The sequence below is a fragment of the Panthera uncia genome (assembly GCF_023721935.1).
Source record: "Panthera uncia isolate 11264 chromosome D3 unlocalized genomic scaffold, Puncia_PCG_1.0 HiC_scaffold_8, whole genome shotgun sequence".
NCBI lineage: Eukaryota > Metazoa > Chordata > Mammalia > Carnivora > Felidae > Panthera > Panthera uncia.
This window is the reverse complement of record NW_026057586.1, coordinates 48,475,114-48,490,689: the sequence shown is the minus strand read 5'-3', so window position 1 is coordinate 48,490,689 and position 15,576 is coordinate 48,475,114. Positions and strand designations below refer to the sequence as shown.

The following is a 15,576-nucleotide window of genomic DNA, read 5'->3' as shown; positions in this document are numbered from 1 at the left end:
AATGAGGAAGAGAAAGAGCTAAAAAGGGAGTCCCTATTTTTTGGAACTTAGAGCACTGTGCTAGGCATAGGCATAGTACGTACATATGCTACCCCACTTGTTCTCGTACAATCCTATGGGAATCTGAGCATTGTCTCCATTTTACATAAGGCAAGATCATTCAGATATAAGTTGTCAGAGGTCATTCCAGTTATTCCATACAGGACTAGCACTGAAGGCCAGTTCTGACTGACCAATTCTCATTATACAATGCTGCCTATTAGAAAGAAAAAATAAAAGGTGAACGACAAACCATGCTATTGAACATATTTCTTCACTTCCAAGCCTACATAGTAAAAGTGTGAAAGGAGGAAGGGATGCAGATTTTCAATGAAATCCTGGTGGCTTTGAATAATGAACATTCTACTCCTAGCTCCATGACTATAAATAAATAAGACTTAAATGAATTCATGCATTAATATATCTGGGGTGAAATGGCAAATTTCAAATGACGCTTTTAAGCAGATTGAGGATTTGTTGTTTTTTAAACTGACCACACATTTACTGAGAAATTTAGAGTAGGGTGATATCACTGTGGTTCAGATTTTGAATCTCTGTGGGGGGAAATGGGGGAGGGGGGTGGAAGAACCAGAAAACATGCCATCAAGTGACTGTGGGAGGGGAAGAAGTTGTTTCTCTCATGTTCTTCCTAAAGAGGTTACAAGGAAGTGAGCAGTTTAATATCCAAGGAAGAAATAAGGTATAGATGAAAGTTAGAGTCTAAGATAGTAGGGGTGCCATGGGGAGTTATATCTACCTGGTATCTCCTTCCCCTTGGGGGAAGGGTCATGACTTCCATGTTCATGAATTTCTAATCTAGAAGATATCCATGCAAAACAAAGACAATACGCTTATGGATCAACATAGTCTCTGCAAGGAAGGGACGTGTCTGATCAAGCTGTCAGAAACCACCCAAAGTCTCTCAGCATGTGCCCCTTTGCTGTTCTAGAAGCTGTGTCAGTTCTTTGAACAAACTTTATTTTTTCAGGCAACTCACCAAATGGTGATGTAAACCTTGAAGGCTGACAAGTTGGATCCCAGTTCTAGCTTTTTCTCAGAAAACTTTGCTTTGTCGGTTAGAACAACTTTTAGAGGATGCAGACAAGACTTTTATTAACTGGGATAATAATTGGCAGCACCGGAAAGTTAGAGCAAACCCAAGTTCTGGAGAGTTAACTAGATGTCAGAAACAAGTCTCTGCTCACAAAGGACATAGAATTTAATAAAATATATACAATCAAATACTACTACAAGATAGTAGAAAATAAAAGCACATGAATAGTATAAACAGAAGCAGATCACCACAGTATTGGAACAAGGAGAATAGAGATAAGAGCCATTATCTGATTCCATGTAAAATTCCATCTTGAACCACTAGAAGCTAAGAAGGGAGCGTTAGTTCTTGCTGCTTCTTCTGATGCCTTTGATGTTGGAATCAAGATAAATTATAGAAAAGAGATTTTTATAGCTCTTCCAGAAAAATTCTCTTAATTTTATGTATTAGATGTGTCCGCATACTATAAACTCAGAGGATAGACTCCTAATTGTGAAAAACAATATTAAAACTAATGTATGAATTAATAGTTGTTTCTTTTTATTGTATTAAATTTGCAAGGAAACAAAAATAAATTAAACAAACAAAAACTCTGAGGATTAAAAACAGAATGACAGCTTGGTTCGCATATCTTATTTCTCTATTCCACATGTATAATAATTCAGATCACAATAAGAATCTTCACTTTGTAGGCTATATAGAATGCAAAGAATACATTCCTGAGTGGTGCAAATGAAGAGGTGGGCAACAAAGTGAAATCTTGTTTGCGCTGTCTTGCAAATTTGGCATTCAATTTTCCAACAGGGAAAAAATGTAATTTCAATTCCTTAATGCTGTGAATAAAGTTTGACAGCTGTGAAACTGACTTATATACTGATTTTGCTTACACAGTCACATAATCTATCCCTTATGCTAGGAAATCTAGGTGGTAGAAATGATCAGTATTTCAGATACAATTCAAGAGGAGTGTGTGGTAAGGTAAATAGACAATATAACAAGTTGTTTCCTACAAAGATATTCTGAAGCATTCTTTGAGATAGTACCAGAGGAAAATGTTTTACTTTTTATTTAAAAAAAAAAATTTTAATGTTTTATTTGTTGAGAGAGAGAGAGAGAGAGAGAGAGAGAGAGAGAGAGAGAGAGGGAGAGAGAGAATGAGCAGGAGAGGGGCAGAGAGAGAGGGAGACACAGAATCTGAAGGGAGGGGGCTCGAACTCATGAGCTGCGAGATTATGACCTGAGCCGGAGTTGGATGCTTAACTGACTGAGCCACACAGGCACCCCAAAAAAATGTTTTAAACTTTGGAGTTAATGCTCTTTTGGCTAGCCATTTTAAAAACAATCTGATGGGAAAATGTTCAATCATATTATTAATAAAATCAGGGCAATTATAAACAAAATATATTTGTTGCCAAACAAATTAGCTAAGATTGTTTTTAATGAGGATACCAATGCTGTGGGCATTTTCATACATTGCTGATGTAAGCATTCATTGGAACACTTGTTTTCCAAAGCAATTTAATAACACATATCAAAAGTCTTTAAAGCATTCAAGCCCTTTGATTCACTATTCCTACTTCTGGGAATCCTCTTATAAAAAAAAATAGAAATGTTGTAGAAATTTTAGGAACAAAAATCTCACTAATGGAATAAAAGTCCTTCCCTTCAGTCTGACTGAAACAATTTAGGTCATGTACTCACCACTGGACCACGCACAATGCCCAGAGCATATTCAGACAAGCTAAGACTGAGTTTCTGAGCCAGCCATCAGAAGGAAAAATGGGAAAATCAAGACTGGCCTAGACTAATCACTAATGACCCCCAGAGCTGGAGTCAGTTCCTGGAACTATGTTCCTGTTACACAATGGGAGAGGAGTTGAATGCATGATAGGAGCTGACCTCCTTGGCCACCACATCTGGTCCTCCAATTTTCCCCACTTCAGTGGCCCCTGGATCTGCCAGCTTACTTAAGCTGATAAAATGGAATCATCCCTCATAGTCCCCTTTTCCTTGTCCCCCACATCCAGTGCAACACTAAATCCTATTATTAGGCAGAACTGTGTGAAATTCCAAGTACGTGATATCTTCGACTTACAAAGTTCTACCTGCAAAATATTTCTCAAATCCACTCATTTTTTTCTTCTCCACTGTACCACGCTACTTGAAGCCACCCCATTCTTCACAAAGACAACTGCTATGCCAACCTAACCAATCTTATTTCCGCTCATCTGCATTCCTCCTTTTAAAGCTCATCAATGGGTCCCTATGGCTCATAGAAAACACCGCAAACTTCTTAGCCAGGCTGTGGAAGCCCTGCATCTTCACACTCTTGCCTATAAATCTGGTCTCCTTTGAGGTCACTCTCCCCATCACACTCTGTGCTCCAGATTCACTGATCCCATCTTCCTCTCTCATATCCCTCCTGCCATGCCCTCTGCCTGGAGTGCTTCCCCCTCACTCATCAACTTGCCAGTTCTACACATCCTTCCTATTTCCACCTCAATTTACCCTCTCAAACCAGCCTTTCCTGATTTCCCAACCTAGTTTGTTACCCGCCCCAGCCCCCAGTTATTCTCTCATAATAACCTACTTGTTTCCTTTCTGGAAACAATTTTTAGTTGCCCATTTATTTTGTTGTTGTTATTGTGTACTTGTTTAATACTCTCTTTCTACTACACTGGAAAGTTTTTTGTTTGTTTTTGTCTTTTTTGTTTGTTTTTCATTATTACTGGGGACACAACAAACTTTTTTTTTAAATTAAATTTATTTATTTATTTTTGGGAGAAAGAGTGAGAGAGAGTGCAAGCAGGGGAGGGGCAGAGGGAGAAGGAGAGGGAGAGAGAGAATCTCAAGCAGGCTCCATGCCCAGCACAGAGCCTGACGTGGGGCTCAACCTCACAACTATGAGATCATGACCTGAGCCAAAATCAAAAGTCAGACGCTTAACTAACTGAGCCACTCAAGCACCCCCATAGTAAACTTTCAATAAATATTTGTTGAATGAATAATTGTATGATAAACAAATAAATCAATAGGCTAGATTAAAATGTTGATAGGAAAAAATAGGCTATAAAATTGTGTGGACACTATTATTACAACTATTTTGTTGGACCAAGCATTAAAAAAAGAAAGGCTCAGAAAGAAATAAAACAAAATGATAATAGAAGTTGTTTGGATGATGGGATTATGAGTAATTTGAATTCTTATCTCTTTGCTTTTCTGTACTTTCAAATTTTCCTTAAGGAGTATCTAAAACTTGAAAATTACATATTTTACAACTTTGAGAGCAATCTTTACTTCCTCTATAATTCTCCCTACAAACATGAATTTTTGATCTCTCAATATTTATTATAAGTTGTTTCTATACAAATTTTTCCAGCATATATAACCAATTTGCCTCATTATGGCATATAGAATTTGAAGAATATACAGAGAGATTCTAAATGGAATCCTTGCTCTCTATGGATACATGAGAAGAGAGTCATTAATTTCTTGTTCCATAGTGTAAAGAAAAGTAATTTGATTACATAAAAATCTACACGGCATTGTCTATTATAATAAATAATAGATAAATATGTGTATATGTCATATATGAATAATATAGAATTACCCATTTTACATATATGTTGGTGTACTCGACATTTCCTAGCAGTTTCATGCACATAGGTCTCTGAAACTCTATCATTGGGACTTTCAGAAATCAGTGTAATCATCAGTAAAGATCACTGTCTATTTCTTGAATAAATTCTCTGTTCATCCCCACCAAATTTCCAGAAACCTTCCCTTCACTCTGATGTCTCCATTTTTAAAATATCAGATGTGTTCATATAATAAAAGGGGAGTGAAAAATTCTTTCACTTTCCAACATCTTTCAAATCCATACACTTCTTGTCTCATATCTCCATCCCACCTTCACCCCTCTAATCCAGGCCACTGTCATCTCCAACCTGGACACAGCTACAATCCCCTAACTGGTTCCTTCCATCCATTTAAAAACAAACCACCACCACCAACAACAGCAACAACAAACACCTTTATTAGGATACAGTTTATAGAAAATACAGCACACCTATTTGGTCATACATTTCAATGAGTTTTGACAAATCTATACCTCCGTGGACTCACCACCACCACTATAAAGATGTAAAACATTTCCATCACCCCAAATTTTCCCTTATGCCCCATCCTAATAAGTCCATTGTATGGAAATGCCACATTGTTTATTCATTCTTTCTTTATGGACACAAAAGTCATTTCCAGTTTTTTGGCTATTGTGAATACATTTGCTACCAACATTCATGTATTAGTCTTTGTGTAGACATGTTTTAATTTCCAATGGGTAAATACATAGAACTGCTGAATCATATGCTACATATATTTTTAACTTCATAAGAAACTGCCAACTGTTTTCAAAAGTGGATGTAACATGTTGCATTTGACCAGCAATGTATAAAAATTCCAGTTACCGAGGTGCCTGGGTGGCTCAGTCAGTTAAGCACCTGACTCTTGATTTTGGCTCAGATCATGATCTCACATTTGTGAGATCAAGCCCCAAGTCGGACTCCATGCTGGTCATGGAGGCTGCTTAAGATTCTCTCTCTTCCTGTCCCTCTGCCCCTCCCCTGCTTGCTTGTGCTCTCTCTCTCTCCCAAAAAAAAAAAAAAAAAAAAATCCAGTTGCCAACATCCTTACCAACATTTGGCATTGTCAATCTTTCCAATTTTAGCTATTCTGAAATGTGTATATTGATACCTTATTGTGGTTTAAATTTACAATTCCCTAATGGCTAAAGATGTTGAGCACCTTTTTATGTGGCTATTAGCTATTTATATATCTTTCTTTGTTAAGTGTTTTTCAAACATATTGCCCATTTTAAAAACTGGGTTATGTGTCTACTTATAATTGAGTTATAAGGTTTTTGTTTGTTTATTTGAGTTATAAGTTTTTAATGTGGTTTAGGTACAATTACTTTGGCAGTTATATGTATTGTAAATATGTTCTCCCAGTCTTTGGTATGAACATTTATATTCGTGAGAATATTTTTCAAAAAGCAGAAGATTTTAGTTTTGATGGAAGTCAGTTTATCAAAATTTTCTTTTATAGTTCATGCTTTTTGTGTCCTAAGAAATCTTTGCCTACCTCAAAGATGTAAAGATTTTCATCTATATTTTTTCCAGGAATTTTATAGGTTTTGCATTCCCATAAAAATTTTAGAATCTGGGGGCACCTGGGTGGCTCAGTCAGTTAAGCATCCAACTCGATTTCTGCCCAGGTCATGATCTCAACAATTTGTAAGTTTGAGCCCTGCATTGGCCTCTGTGCTGACAGTGTGGAGCCTGCTTGGGATTCTCTCTCTCCTTGTCTCTCTGCACCTCCCCTGCTTGTGCTGTCTCTGTCTCTCTCTCAAAATAAATAAAAAAATTTAAAAACATTTTAGAATCTGGTTGGAAACTTTTACCAAAAAAAAAAAAATGCTGCTAAAATTTAATTGGCATTGTGTTGAATAGATCACTTTGCAGAGAACAGCTATCTTACAAATATTGAATCTTCCCACCCATGAATCTGGTATCTCTTTTCACTATTAAATCTTTTTTTAATTTCTCTGAGTGATGTTTGACAGTTTTTATTGTAAAGATGCTGTACTTATTTTGTTAAACTTATCCCTATGTATTTCATACTCTTTGACCCCTTGTATTTGGTATTTTTTAATTTCAACTTACAACTGTCCATTGCTAGTATATAAAAGTACAATTGATTTTTTAGACTGGTTTTGTATTCTGCATCCTTGCTAAACTTATTAGTTCTGGTAGCTTTTTGTAGATTTCTTCAGATTTTCTTTGAACATGGGGGTACCTGGGTGGCTCAGTCCGTTAAGTATCTGACTTTTGGTTTTGGCTCAGGTCATGATCTCATGGTTCATGAGTTCGAGCCCTGTGCTGACAGCACGGAGCCTGGTTGGGATTCTCTCTCTCCCTCCCTCTGGGCCCCTCCCTGACTGCTCTCTCTCTCACACACACACACAAAATAAATAAACTTAAAATTTTTTTTTCTTTGAATACAATCACATTGTTAGCAGATAGAGAATTCTTTCTTCTTTTACAACGTATGTGTCGTTTATTTGTTTTTCTTGCCTTTTTGCAGTGACTAGAACCTCTAATATTGAACGTAAATGGTGAGAGTGGGCATCCTTGCCAAAATTTAGTAAGAAATCATTCAGTTTTCAGAAATAATCATGTTAACTGTTAGGTTTTCAAGAATACTCTATCAGGTTGAAGAAGTTCCCTTCTACTGCTAGTTTGCTGCGAGTTTTTATCCCAAATGGGCATAACATCATTTTGTACATTATTGAATTCTACTTGCTAATATATTGTAAGGGTTTTTGCAGTCATGTCTGTGTGGTATACTGGTGTTTAGTTTCTCTTTTTTTTGGTCATTCCTTTATTTAGTTTTGGTAGAGAAGCAAACCTGGTCTCAAAAATTATTTGTAAAGTGGCCCCCTCTTCTCTCTTTCCTGAAAGATTTTGTATAGAAATGGTGTTTCTTTCTTAAATTTGAATAGAATACACCATTATAATTATCTGAGTCCAGTGTGTGTGTGTTTGTTTTTGTGTGTTTCAAAGTTTTTAATTACTAACTCAGTTTTAATTACTAACTCAGTTTCCTTAATGCAGATAGGACTCCTCAGATTTTCTATTTCTTGAGTAAGTTTTAGTAAACTTTGAAAGAATTTTCCCTTTTCACCTAAGTTTTCTAATTTATTGATATGATTTTCAAAAAAATTCTGTATTCTTTTAATGTCAATAAGATCTGTGGTAATGCCACTTTTTGCCCATCAGTCTACCTCCCATTTTAACAGTTTTATTGATTTTTCAAAATACCGACTTTTGGTTTCATTTTGTTTTCTCTATTTTTTTTTCAATTTTATGGGCTTTCTCTTTCCTTTCTTCTACTTATTTCAGGCTTAATTTGCTTTTTGTCTTTCTAGCTTCTTAAGATAGAAGCACATGATTTGCAATGCTTTTCTTTTTTCCTTATTCTATTTCCTCATTACATCTTATGTTTTCCTTTATACTCTGGGTCATATTTATAATAATTTACTGTTCTTGTCTGCTATCCATTATCTCTCTTATTGCTATGTGTGTTTCTATTTATTTTTCTTGGTTTATGGGTTACAGTTTCCACTTCCTTTGTATGTCTAGTAATAGTTTAATGATTGCTGGACACTTTGAATTGAATGCTGTCCAATGCTAGATTTTGTATTGTGTTTAGGACTGTTGGGCTTTGTTGGTAGACAGTGAAGTTATTTGTAAATTGGCTTAATCTTTTGAGGCTTATTATCATGTTCTTTTAGGGTGGGTATAACGTAGCTTTTACTCTGGAGCTGAGTTTATGCTATTTCTAAGGCATCGTTCTTTTGGGGTCCCTGTTAAATACCACAACTATTTAATAAAATCTCTCCTCTTTGGCTGAAGGGAATTAGGACAATTTGCAGCTCTGTTTGAGCTATGGAAATTACTTGTATACTTGTATTGACAGTGTTTTCTCTGAGATTTATTCTTCCTTGGCTTTACAGGTTTCACCCTATGCATGTGTGTATTGATACTGATACTCAGCCAAAGACTCAAGGGAACTTTTATGCAGATTGCTTCCTGAAACTTTGATCTCTTTCTCAACTCTGAAAAATTGCTGACCTATATTTGAGCTCCTGCTTCCTGCACCTAAGACTGGAAATTACCTCCATGTAGAAAGCTTTAACGATGGTAGGGCTTACATCATTTGTTTCCCTTCTCTCAGGGATTACAATCCTGTGCTGCCTGTTGGATAATATCTGAAAATAGTTGTCTCTTATATTTTGTCCAGTTTTGTCATTGTTTATAGGGGAAGCATAATTTCAGATCCTATTTAATCCTCATGGCTGGAAACATAAATTTCTTCTCTCCACTTCTGACATCTGCCATTCATTCTCCATACTGTAGCCAGAGTGATTCTCTCAACACAAATCTGATCATATCAACCCCAAGCTGCAATGAAGAAGGCCGTACATGGTCTCATCCCTACCTACCCTGTAGCATAATTTGTCTCCATTCCACAATTTCTACTTTATGGTCTAGCATTACTAAATTACTTCCAGTGATATGCTATGCTCTCTCTCACATCCAGACCATTGCAAATATTCTTCTCTTGGTTTAAAATACATACATATCCTGTACCTCACATATACATTATCCCTAATATCTACTTGTCCTTCATAATTAATTTCTGTTTCTTTTTCAGAGAGGTCTCCTACAAAACTTAGAGTTGGTTTTACACCTGCCTAACACTGTAAGAATATCCTGTATTTGCCTTACAATAACTCTCATCATTTCATTATAATTACTTATTTAATATATCTTCTTCATTACACTGTTAAAGCCAAGTGAAAGTTCAACATCTCTTTCACTAAATCTGTTAAACTCCAGTGTCTAGTATAGCAGCTGGCAGAGTAGATATCAACAAATATTTGATGAATAAATTAACGAAAACATAAGGTAATTAGCCAAAGAACTGATGGGGGGGGGGGGGGGGATGATGGAGAGATAGAGGAAGGAAACAAACAACAAAATGAATGTTCAAAAAACAGAAGGATCTTAAGGTCAACACTTCCATTTTGTTGATGCCGTGGGTCAAATTTTTCAGATGTCATTTAATTCCTCACTTTGTTTTGCCTGTGTCAACAGAGACACTAAGATGAGAATGGTTCTCTCCCAGAACCAAGAAGACTCAGGGTAAATGTTTTTCCATAATGGAGTTATCAGAAACAATCATGATGAACAAGTTTCACAATAATTGAGGGTAATACCTGATGATTCTATTGCTCTGTCTTGGGTAATTCCATAGAAGAGGGAGATCCATTATTCCTTAACCTGTTTTTTTTTGTCACCACTGTTGTTTTAGTGTCAAGGTAAAAGAATGTTCACAGACCTGATATGATATTCATCATCCTAATGAAGTCATGTGAACAAACAAAATTAGGTTGTGGCAATCAAAGATCCAGGAAAGAATGTTTAGAAGAATTGAGAGATTCCATGTTTCATAGAGAAAAACTATGCAGAGGTTGTAACATTTTAATTCAAAAGTTGTGATCCATTGCCTGAAACGTAGAAGTGACCTGCTCATTTGTCATCATTCAGTCTTTATCATTTATCACTTTACCAAAAAATAAAATTTACTCCCATCTGTAGCCTGGATTCCCACAGCATGCATTTCAGCACACTAGGGCTCCTTATGCTCCTTGACCTACCCTATTTACCACTCCAATGTCCAGCTCTGGGCCAGCCTTGTGTCCTCAAAGTCATATTGGACATTTCTCTGGTAATCATCTCCTCTCCAGCTAACATCTTTAACGCTTTCACTGATTAACAGGAGCAAGTCACCCAACTCTGGGGACTCAGTGCACTCCAGAGCCATCTTATTGACCTCAAAGGGCTTCCCCAGTGCTGCTCAGCGGTTCTTAATTCATTTTGTAATGCTCTGTTGCATTCCACACTCGCACAATCTTCAAACCATGGGATTTTGTAAATACCTAGAACCTAGAGTCCAGCAAATCCAAATTCTTTATTTTATAAATAAAAAATAGAAGAAAAGCCAAGATAGAAAATCACATAATTAATGATAAAGGTCTGACTATAATCCTGAAAAGGTAAATTCTAACTCCTTATCCCACTCAGTTCACCTGTGCCCTGACGCTTCAAAGCCTGGGCTTTCATTTCAATGCCCATTCCACCGACAAAAATAGGTCACATAGCAAAAACTCCCTCAATTTTCCCAATCTCTTCCTACCCCAACATGGCAGGGTTAAGAGAATATTGCCAGAAAGACCAAGATCCAAATCTCAGGACTGTCATTTACTACCCACGTGATCTCAGGGAAGTTACTAAAAGCCATTTTGGCGTAAATTTCTTTACTTGTTAAGCAGCAAAAATAGACTGGCAATCTACCCTGTAGGGTTTTTGTGACGGTCTGAGTGAATGAGTGTAAAACAAATAAATGGCTGACAGATAGATGGTCAACGATGGCAACTATTTTTATTTTAGCTCTTTTAGCATACTTTTCTCTCCACCTGCAAACTTGTCCTTATCTACACCCACACCTTCCTCCTTCCAAACTCCTTCCCTCACAAGTGTGGTTTTCATCTTCCTCCTCTGAGAACCCCTTTCCATCTGGTTTCTCACCTGCTCAGAACTCCCTTGACCTTGACAACACTCTTAGGAGAGAGGTTGCTACAGAGTGGTTCCAACTGGGGAGCAGGGAAAAAGCAAGTGACAGGTCCTGGACACGGTGGATATTTGACAACACTAAGGCAATTTTGATATGCCTTCTTCCAACCACTTTGGAGAAATTTTGTCTTATTGAATAACAAGTGTCTAGCTCTTTTATTCCATTTACCACCAATTTCTGGGGGGGGAGGGCAAGGGGTGTAAGTAATAAACCTATATATGCCATTTTATCATTGCTCATTTACTATAATGCCTGGATGACTTGTTAAAACATGGATTTCTAGATCTCAACCCTAAAGTTTTCATTGAGTCTGGATTTGGGCTGAGAATTTTATTTCTAACAAGTTCTCAGGTGCTACTGGAGTCCTTATTCAGGGACACCATAAGAACCACTGCTCCACAGCCTTGTTACTTTAAGTGTGGTCTGTGAACCAGCTCCACTGTCCTCACCTGGGAGTTGTCTCAAATGCAGAATGCAGGACCCGCCCCACTGACCCAGAATCTGCATTTTAGTAAGATGGATGTGATTCATATACACACTAAAGTCTGAGAACACTGCTCTGGACCAATGGTTCTCAATCCTCAATAAATGTTAAAATCACAGGGAAGGTGTTGTTTGTTTGTTTGTTTGTTTGTTTTAAATACTGATTCCTGGACCCCAACCCTGAGATTCTGATTTAGTTAGACTGGAATGGGGCCCCAAGCATTAGTATTTGTTAAATTCCTGGGAATTTTGTTAAAGTGCAGATTTGGACTGAGGGGGGCTAAGGTGGGGCTGGGTTCTACATTTCTAAAAAGCTCCCAGATGATGCCACATTTGTGGGCTACATTACACTTTAAGTAGCAATCCATTCTGGAAAGGGCCATCAGCTCTCTCCTACTTCCCAGAGTCAACCACCTTTTTTCAACTCTCATTCATCTTCAGCTCTCTGCAGCTGTTATCCATTCTTCCTGCCTTAAAACACTGTTTCTCACCTTTGACTGCAAATTGCCATCACCTAAAAAGCATTAACAACTACTGATTCCTGGGTTCCACCCCGAGATTCTGATGTAACTGGCATGGGAGGCAACCTGGGAACTGGAATGTCTACTTTCCCCTGATATTCCTGATGGGAGCAGAGTTGAAGAAGCACTGGTTTAAAACCATTGCTTGCCATATTCCTGAGATATAGCACTATTCTATACTTTCTCCTACCTCTTGATAACTTCTTAGTATCTGTCATTTTGCCACTTGCTTTTTTTTAGTTAAAATGTTTTTTTAAATGTTTTCTTTTTGAGAGAGAGAGCACAAGCAGGGGAAGAGCAGAGATGGGGGGTGGGCAGAGGATCTGAAGCAGGCTGGGTGCTGATAGCAGAGTAGCCCAATGCAGGGCTTGAACTCATGAATCGTGAGATTATGACCTGAGCCAAAGTCAGACACTTAACCAACTGAGCCACCCAGGAACTGCTGTCACTTGCTACTTTTTTTATTATTCTGATGGCTTTCATCCATCACTACTCTAGTAACATTATTCTTATATGTTTATGAAAATGTGACTTCTACCAAAGCTCCCCAATTCTGCCTCTCTTGATGTCTACATTTGATTTACAAGTCTATTCATTCTCATAGTCACCCAGACTCAAAACTAGACAGGTGGAAACATCCAGACAGTTAGAGCTTGATTCCTCTTTCTGATGCTTCTGCCCTGCTCAGCTAGGGGCAAGCTGTTTCCTCTCCTCTCCTTGGATGTCTCTCCTGCATGGCTTTTCACTTCCATTTCCACTCATGGCTGCTTCCGGCCTTCATGGTCTTTTGTGGCTACTACCATAGTCTCCAAAATATCTCTCCTTCTCACTTCTCCCCCCTGACTCAGTTTACACATCTTGACCATGGAGCCAATTTGTTATCCCACCTCTGTGGCATCTATGAACATCCCACTGAAGTAGCATTCTCAGGGGATCTCATCATGGGAATGCTACAATTAATTATTTTACAAAATAATGTCTCCCCCCTGACACACATGCCCAGCCTGCCTTATCTGGTGCCTTTCTTTTCTTCATGGCACTTGTCACCTTCTAACTTTATATTATTTGTTTGCTCTGTTTATTATTAAGTATCTGTCTCCTACCATTAGAGTATAAGCTACATAAGGGCAGACAATATTGTCTCTTTTGTTCTTTGACTTGTCTCAAGAACCTAGAAGACCTCTGACACTCCATTGTTATTTGCTGAATAAATTAATAGGTTTCAACGATAGTCAGCAATGTAGATATCAGTTAAATATTCATAAAATAGCTAAGTCCTGCTACCAGAGTTAGGAGCTCCCTGGCACGACCCCCTAAAGCCCTTGTCCTCCCTGCAGACAACTCTGGGCTTCAGGGGGTGGGAGGGTGAAGAAAGGGTGGGAAGTAGAGGTCAATGGGGAGGGACAGAGGAGAGTGGGGGGAACAGTTCTCAGACAAGCCGGTCAGAAAACTGATTTTTGCAGGCCTTTGTTTGGTTGTTCCCTATCCCAGTCCATCTATAAGATGCGGCAGTCCCTTGCCTGGTCACTATTCAGCCCTGATGCAAACTGCAGAAGGTTGCAAGTACTGGACAAGGGCTAACCTACCAGCTGAGAATCGCTCTACAGGCAAAAGTGACTTCTTCAGGGCCTCCCTGCATCAAGGACGCGGCAAGCAATCTTTCTTCTCTGAGATTAACCTGGCCTAGAGCCACAGTAAACACCCAATCTCCCTTACAGGGAGGAAAGATTAAATATCTGATTAAAATTTTTGGCTGCTAATTTATTGAACTTGGATAGATGGACCGTTTGGAAGTCATGTGACTTTCCCTGTGTGTCTGCCTCTGTTCCATGGAGCGGGGTCATGGGCTCCGTGTGGGCGGGTGGGGACTGGTAGGCCAAGGGCGCTTTCTCGGGCCACCTCTGGACACTCAGGGGCCAGCTCTTTTGGGCCAGTTAGTTCAGGAATGTCCTCATCGACCATGGCAGTGAGAGGTCTCAACCTCTCACTCTGTTCTTGTCGCTTTGTAGATTGGCTCATTTCAGTCCTCCCCCGCCTATTGTTCTGAGCCGCCCAGCAAAATGATGTCATGGGCAGCTTAAAAGTATACAGGAAGTCTTCAAAGCTGAATGACTTCAATATACTTTATTCCGTGGACTCCTGCTGCTGGGTGTCTATAGAAACCCTGACCCCACAGGCCTCAAGGAGGCAGCTGTCCATTGAGAGACCCTCTCCCCCTGCTACAACATTTTCTCCCCCACCTTAGGGCCTCTGTGCCCACTCCTCACCTGCATCCCAGAGCCCTGGACATAGGCCAGCACCAGAAGGAAGAAGGGAGGCTAGGAGGAGAGCCAGAGGGGTAAGGAGGTCAAAGGGAGATTTCTCAAAAAAAACAGAGGCCCAGGACTCCTAGGAGAACCAAAGGTCACCTTTACTGGCCTTTGGATAATAGTCAGTCTGGCAGAGTTGCCAGTCATGGCAATGTCCTCACAGAGGGCAAAGTGACAGCAAGCACAAGGGACTTGCCTCTACTTGCGAACAGCAGCAAGGCTGCCTTGAGACTGCTGCCCAGTGATTTTGAGTAAAGTTAAACAGATGGCAGTTTGTAACAGGGTAATAATAACAAATATATGTGCAGGGCTTTAAAGTTTACACAGCAGGCTTTTATGTATCTATTATTGTAAGCGGCCATCACAAAATCCTCATGAGGTATTAGCTCCCTTTTAACAACGGAGATCAAACACATAAAGCAGAGGGGCACCTGGGTGGCTCAGTCTGTTGTGTGTCCAACTCTTGATTCCAGCTCAGGTCCTGATCCCAGGGTTGTGCGATCGAACCTGTGTCCTGCTGAACATGGAGCCTGCTCTCCCTCTGCCCCTCTCCCCCACTCTGTCTCTCTCCCACACAAATAAAAATAATAATTATAATTTTAAAAAAACATAAAGCAGAGTCTTTTTGTTGTTTTTGTTCTTTCTACTTACACAAGGTCACCCAGATGTCAAAGGTGGAACTGGGACTCAAGTCCAAATCTGACCTACTTCACAGTCCTCCACTTTGTGCTGGAATTAGGGTCCTAGCTTCCTTTTCTTATTCCTACTCTTTACAGAAATTGCCCTAAGGGCTCCTGGGTGGCTCAGTCAGTTGGGCGTCCGACTTCGACTCAGGTCGTGATCTCATAGTTCGTGGGTTCGAGCCCCGCATCAGGCTCTGTGCTGGCAGCTCGGAGCCTGGAGTCTGCTTCAG

The 15,576-nt window shown here is 39.1% G+C and overlaps 1 protein-coding gene across 1 annotated transcript in view; it reads left to right on the top strand.

Moving 5' to 3' along the window:
- The first annotated feature begins 9,548 nt into the window (after positions 1–9,548).
- RBBP8 (RB binding protein 8, endonuclease) overlaps positions 9,549–15,576 on the top strand; it is a 379,995-nt gene continuing 373,967 nt past the window's right edge. Inside the window, exon 1 of the mRNA XM_049620359.1 lies at positions 9,549–9,558. The gene's annotated coding sequence lies outside the window, so the exon portion shown is untranslated. The remainder of the gene's footprint in view (positions 9,559–15,576) is intronic.